The sequence below is a fragment of the Ixodes scapularis genome, unplaced genomic scaffold (genome assembly GCF_016920785.2).
Source record: "Ixodes scapularis isolate PalLabHiFi unplaced genomic scaffold, ASM1692078v2 PGA_scaffold2__306_contigs__length_199485367, whole genome shotgun sequence".
Classification (NCBI taxonomy): Eukaryota; Metazoa; Arthropoda; class Arachnida; order Ixodida; family Ixodidae; genus Ixodes; species Ixodes scapularis.
Window position 1 is genome coordinate 136,379,508 of NW_024609857.1, and position 6,040 is coordinate 136,385,547.

The following is a 6,040-nucleotide window of genomic DNA, read 5'->3' on the forward strand; positions in this document are numbered from 1 at the left end:
AGCTCTTTCCAATAAAGAACGCGCTTGCGAAGCGTGCACGGTTGCTTCCTCGTGGAGCAAAACCATGGGGCGAATCTAAAGCTACTAATTGGCCATTTTTGAGGCCCGTGACAAATGCGCGCCCCGCCGGCAGCTAGACATGCTACGGCCGGTGGCATTTTTCCTGACTAACACACGTTCCCCCCTGGTTTGCGCGGCAGATAAGGCAGGGGGAAGGGCACGGAACCGGCGTTCGAGGTAAACGCGCGCAAGTGTTTCACGCGGAAACTGATGCCGACTCGAATAATTATAATAATTATAAACTTTATATGCAGGGGAAACGTTATCTCGGGTGGCCTGCGAGGCTTGGAAAGAAAGGTGACAGCCCGTGCACTGGTGCGCCTCTTAGCCTGCCACCCGGGGCGAAAATAACAACAAAACAATAAAAATAAACACAGTGCAGGAGCAAGATTATGCAGAGCCCATGCTCATCGGCCACCCGCGCTGGGGCCGCGGCGACGTCAGAACGTCAAGCCCCGTCCAGCTCCGACCGGGGTGGCACAGGGTAGACTTAGAGTCACTAGGTAGACGCCAAAAGCTAGCGCCTCAAGGCCACTAGCCCAGAGGTACCGCCCTCATCCCTCCAGTCAGAGCTAATGGGAGCCCGGCGCCCCGACACCACCGCAACTTCCGTGCAAGAAGCTGCCGCACCCGCACTCCGCGCACATCGGTTACATTTAGTGTCATGAGCGCGAGAACACCCGGCGTAGGGCGGCCGACTCTGCCGAATTGGTGGAGAGCGGAGAGCGAACCGACAGAGGGGCCGCAATTAAGTCTCTGAGGGCGGCTGGAAGAACATAATGGGAGTGGCGTACGGTTCGGGAGTGCTGCTGTTCAGGATGTCCAGAGCGCTTCCCAATTCTGGTGTTCGAATGGAGGTGGGTGCCCACCATAGACTCGTAAAGTTCGTAAAGTAATCTGGAGAGAAGCCCAACCCTTGCCACTGTCCGGCGATGATGGAGGCTCTGCCACCTAAGGGCATTGAGACGAGCGCCGTAAGGAAGCGAAGGGTCATGACGACCCAAGGTCCGACAGTGGAGAGCTGAGGTCGCTCGGCGGTGCATTCTCTGGAGTTTGTCTAATAGGTGGGTCTGGAAAGGCCTCCACACCGAACACTTTACGGCCCGTACACACGTTGCTTCATGTATCAGGTGATCGCCGGGATCCTTGCTATCGCGGCGAACTTCGATGGGGCGGCGGCATTTCCCATCTCGGAGCCATGGACGCCACTATCCGGATTTGCGACAATGTCAACCGGCAGCCCATTCGAGCCAGCGGAGGCTACAGAAACTTTTCTGGGTTCCCTTGAAGGCCGGCAGATGGCTAGGCTCCGAGGGACACTTCCGGATCCACCCCACCACAGCCACATAAGGGAGCTACCTCGTCCGGCACCACTGGGGCATGGCACTCTTTTCGGCCCGTACTCACGTTGCTTCATGTATCAGGTGCTCGCCGGGATCCTTGCTGTCGCGGCGAACTTCGACGGGCGGCGGCGTTTCCCATCTCGGAGCCATGGACGCCACTATCCGGATTTGTGACAATGTCAACCGGCAGCCCATTCGAGCCAGCGGAGGCTACAGAAACTTTTCTGGGTTTCCTTGAAGACCGGCAGATGGCTAGGCTCCGAGGGACACTTCCGGATCCGCCCCACCACAGCCACAAAAGGGAGCTACCTCGTCCGGCAGCACTGGGTCACGGCACTCTTTTCGGCCCGTACTCACGTTGCTTCATGTATCAGGTTGGTTACTTGAAATGCTCTAAATGCTATCGAACAAGTAATCTACTGCTTGTGAGAGTGTTGTGCCCTATAAACAAACGCATGCTGCACTGGTGTTCTTATCTTTTTGGTGTCGGGGTGATTGATGGGTTAACATTCCTGTTCTTCGACTCCTGTCTTTTGTTCACGGAAGCATTGCTCCTCTTGGCAGGGGACGTGGAATCAAACCCCGGTCCCATATCTAACGCTGAAACTGAACAGTTGGGAAAAATTGAAAGCATGCTCTTGGAATTGCACTCTGGACAAGCAACTGTTTTGGCAAAGCTAACAGGCATAGAATAAAGGCAAGCTGATCTTGAGAATAAGATTGATGGCGTAATTTCAAACACAAAGGTACTAGAAAGACGCGTGGCACATGTTGAAGAAAGTGTGTTTAAACTTGAATCCAAATTAGACGACCTTGAAAATAGAAGTCGACGATCAAACTTAGTATTTTTTGGTGTTCCCGACAACTCCAGAAAAGAGACATGGGAAGAATCTGCGAAACTAATAAGGGACATCTATAAAGAAACGTTATCTATCGACAATGTTGAGATCGAAAGAGCCCACCGCGTGAGAGCATTTAAAAATGAAAACAATCGGCCTATCGTTGCGCATTTTGCTGGCTGAAAAGCCAGAGAAAATGTGAGGCGAAATGCATTTAGGTTTAAAAATACCCCAATCAGCGTCTCGGAAGACTTCAGTCCCCTAGTTCAAGAAAAACGGCGGCAACTCTGAAACTACGCAAAAAAGAAAAGGCAAAATAAAGAAAACCGGGACTATTTGAACTATGATAAGTTAGTAATAAATGGGCAGACGTTTATCTGGGACAGCGACACGTGTCAACCAGTCCTGCATCGTCCGACTAATTCCGAGATCGTAGCAGAATGACGACACCTACCTCCTATCAACAGACCAAGCAAAGATGACATTGTTGATATGCCAGAGAAACCTACGGTTCTGGTTGTGAACTGCCGTAGCATCATGAATAAAGTTGATGAGCTTGCATCTTTAATAATGACTTTGAATCCACAGATTGTTGTGGGGACCGGATCTTGGTTGGACGATGCGGTCTCTGACACTGAGGTTTTTCCGCCGGAATTTACGGTATATCGTAAAGACTGACATCGACACGGAGGAGGAGTCTTTTTGCTGGTTTCATCTTGGTGGACTAGCTTTGCAGTTATATTTGAGAATGACTCTGAGTCGGTGTGGTGTCGCGTTCGTTTTCCCAAAGGGAACACTGTGGTGTTTGGATCTATCTACCGTCCGCCAGACGGAAATGAAACAAGCATTTCTTTACTCTCAGATATGTTATCAGTGATACCAGACACCGTCTTTCTGGGAGGCGATTTTAATTTGCCAGACTTTTCGTGGTTAACTGGGACGACGGCAAGAAGCAAATCGCATGTTTATTCTATGTTTACAGAATTAATATATACATTTGGTCTGATTCAGTATGTCATGGAGCCGACTCGACTGACGGCAGTTTTAGATCTCGTCTTATGCAATGACCCAAATATTGTTTCTAGCGTCAAGGCATACCCTGGAATAAGTGATCACGATGCTGTTGTTACCGAGTTGAATGTATCAGGAGTACCTGAACTGAAACAAGAGCCACGCAGAGTACTCATCTATGAAAAGGGTAATTTTGACGCCATCAATAATGCATTACAGACATATTTTCTAACTTTTTCATGTTTATCTGAGTCTTGTACAACAGAGGAGATTTGGATTTTGTTTCGCAATAAAATATTGGAATTAATTGAGGCTTTTGTCCCTTCAAGAACTTTGCGGCAAAGTCGTAAACAAAAACCTTGGTTTAATGCCGAAATACGGAAACTACTGGGTTGAAGCCATACCTTTGAATTTAAAAAATAAAAAGTTAATTACTGGGGAAAGCAAAGCGGGCTTACAAAAAACGTTGTAAAGATAACTCTGTCCTTAATTTGCAAGGGTTAAAATATATTAATAATCAATTAAAAGTAACAATAAAGTTAGCTAAGCAGTCATTTTTTACCAGGCTAGACTGCGATCTTAAACGAAACCCAAAGGTATTCTGGAAATATGTAAAGACATCCAGGAAAGACGATATTTCTATCCCAGTTCTTAATGTTGACGGCCAAATGTTAAAGGAAAATGTGGAGAAGGCAGAATGCTTCAATTCCTACTTTAAGTCGGTATTTTCCCGGGACTCTCTGGGTATGGGGTGGAGTCACCGCATAGTTGTTTTACTGGCATGATGGCGGATATTGATATTGATGCTCATGGTATTGCCTCTCTTTTGCGCGGCCTAGATCAGTCAAAGGCTACTGGCCCTGGTGGTATATCACCTGTTATTCTCATTAGGTGTTCCGAGATTGTATCACAGTACTTGTCTATTACATTTAAAACGATACTTGAGACAGGGTTGGTCCCAATAGATTGGAAAACGGCGAATGCGATTCTTGTTTTTAAATCCGGAGATAAGGAACTTGTAGAAAATTATAGGCCTATATCACTAACGTCAGTTTGCTCTAAGCTTTTTGAGCATATTTTATATAGCGCAATGTTCAAATATCTTGATAGCTTTAACTTTTTTACTCCATCCCAGCATGGCTTTTGGAGTGGATTTTCATGCAACACGCAGTTAGCAGAGTTCCAGGAGGTACTCCTGGAACTCTGCTAACTGCGTGTTAAAATATATTAAAAATACATTTAAGACAACACATTGCTCACGGTCACTTAAGTAATTTCGTATGCAATTTAGTACCTTACTATTAATATTTATAGAGGCTAGTTTTATCAGTAGAAGGTTGTGTGCTACCGTGTCGAAAGCTTTGCTGAAATCTAAAAAGACTGCGTCTACTTGCGTATTTTTGTCATTTGCTTTTAATAGTACCTATTAAAAGCAAATGACAAAAATACGCAAGTAGACTCAGTCTTTTTAGATTTCAGCAAAGCTTTCGACACGGTACCACACAACCTTCTACTGATAAAACTAGCCTCTATAAATATTAATAGTAAGGTACTAAATTGCATACGAAATTACTTAAGTGACTGTGAGCAATGTGTTGTCTTAAATGGAAGTAAATCTCAGTCGTTTCCGTGACTTGAGGGGTCCCCCAGGGTAGTGTTCTTGGACCGTTACTGTTTTTAATTTACGTTAACGACATTTTACAAAATATTCAGCCGACAATAAAACATCTTGCTGATGATTGCGCTATTTACAGGGAAATAAATTCGACGAGAGACGTCGAGATCCTACAGAGCGATCTAGATAAGATAGCATACTGGTGTAACCAATGGAACATGCGCCTAAATACTGGAAAATGTAGCCTCGTTAATTTTGCTGGAAACGTCTCTAAATTTTTTACAAGTTATACTATCAAAAACCTGACAATCGGTAATGTCTCTGAATGTAAATATCTTGCCGTTTATTTTCACCAATCACTTAAATGGAATAAACATATTGACTACACAATTAATAAGGCCAGTAAAATATTGTTTTTTATCCGTAGAAATTTCAAACACGCCTCCCGAGACGTAAAAGAAACTCTTTACTTCTTGCACGTAAGGTCAATGCTTGATTATGCGTGCGTTATATGGAATCCCTACCAGCAGTATCTGATCGATAGATTACAGAAACTTCAAAATCAAGCAGCGCGATTTGTTAGTAACAACTACGATCCATACGCTGGGTATGACAGAGGTTAAAACCATGCTGGGATGGGAGCCCTTGAGCATTCGAAGGCAAAAATTAAGATTGAAGTTTTTCCATCGCATTTATTATAATAATACTGGTATTAATAAGAATGTGTATCTTTTGGGGCCAACGTATGTTTCAGCTAGGTGTGATAACTCTAGAAAAGTTTTTGAATATTCCTTAAAACAAACAGCTTCTGTCATTCGTTTTTTGTAAAGATAATTGAGAGTGGAACTTGCTGCCTGATGATGCGGTGAGCACGTTGGACAACAGTGTATTTTTTTCTCGGCTGTATATCTAATCTGTGCGGACAAGTGATCACTTTGTGTTTTTTATGTATGCGTGTCATTTCCTGCCCCTCCTACAATAATGCCCTCGAGGCGATGTAGGTACTCTGTAAATAAATAAATAAATGAACACAATGCCATCCTGGGAAGGACCTAGGCAGTATAGTGTACCTTTTACGTATTTTTTTCGATACATATGTTCGAATTGAATTAAACACCTTGTATAAAGCAAGCACAGCATTTTACAGTGTTCCAAAAAAAATCATTTTGGAC

General features: G+C 44.7%; 2 pseudogenes; both read left to right on the forward strand.

Moving 5' to 3' along the window:
• Window positions 1-1,181: 1,181 nt before the first annotated feature.
• Window positions 1,182-2,686, forward strand: LOC115311926 (annotated as a pseudogene).
• Window positions 2,687-2,812: 126 nt separating this feature from the next.
• On the forward strand, window positions 2,813-3,725 carry LOC120849993 (annotated as a pseudogene).
• Window positions 3,726-6,040: the final 2,315 nt, after the last annotated feature.